Source organism: Silene latifolia, chromosome 1 (genome assembly GCF_048544455.1).
Source record: "Silene latifolia isolate original U9 population chromosome 1, ASM4854445v1, whole genome shotgun sequence".
NCBI lineage: Eukaryota > Viridiplantae > Streptophyta > Magnoliopsida > Caryophyllales > Caryophyllaceae > Silene > Silene latifolia.
In genome coordinates this window covers 52,050,225-52,051,039 of record NC_133526.1, presented here as the reverse complement: position 1 = coordinate 52,051,039, position 815 = coordinate 52,050,225, and the positions used below count along the sequence as shown (strand labels likewise).

General features: G+C 45.3%; 1 non-coding gene across 1 annotated transcript; it reads left to right on the top strand.

The window, feature by feature from the left end:
• Positions 1-242: 242 nt before the first annotated feature.
• LOC141620684 (small nucleolar RNA R71) lies at positions 243-348 on the top strand. Its single transcript, XR_012532016.1, has one exon. It is a non-coding gene; the product is annotated as a small nucleolar RNA R71 (small nucleolar RNA).
• Positions 349-815: the final 467 nt, after the last annotated feature.

The following is an 815-nucleotide window of genomic DNA, read 5'->3' as shown; positions in this document are numbered from 1 at the left end:
CAAACCGAGCATTCATGGCTTCCAGCTGAGCCACGACTGCCTTATCAACCGAATGGACCATTCGAATACCATCCCGTGTGTTCCCATATTCAGCACAATGGGTCGCCATCTCCTCAATAATGCCCCGTCCGTTATCATCATCAATGTTCTTTTGAAATCTCCCATTAGATGAGGCGTCAAGTATAGCTCTGTGGTCATCGTATAACCCATTATAGAATTGGTTGCACAAGAACCACTGATCAAAACCATGGTGAGGAAGAGACCTCACCAACTTCTTGAACCGGCACCAAGCTTCATAGAAAGTCTCATCAGGTGCCTGCTTAAAGCTAGTAATCTTTCCCCTCAGCTGATTAGTGTGTTGTGGAGGGAAGTATCTTTTGTAGAAGGCAAGTGCGAGAGTCTCCCAGTTGGTGATACCAAAGAGCGATCCGGTCAAGATCATCGCCACCACTCACGGTGAGTCGATCGAGAGAAAAGGAAATAGCACTTCCTTTATCTTGTCTTGAGTTACTCCCTTAGTAGCGGGAATAGTAGAGCAATAGTCAGTGAAGACTTCCATATGCTATCGCGGATCTTCACCCACCACACCTCGGTATAGACTCCTTTCCACCAGATTTATGTAAGACGGACAGATATCGAAATTGTTACCGTCCTCAGTTTGGAGGTTAAAACCTTTAGGAATCGAGGATGCTTTGGGCTCCGAGTGACTTGCAATATTAGGCATCTTTACTGGCTTGTTGGCAGAAATGAGATTGTCTTCTTCAAAAGACTGGTCTTCTGCAAATAAAAAGTGTTGTAGCTCGGGTTCGAAAGTA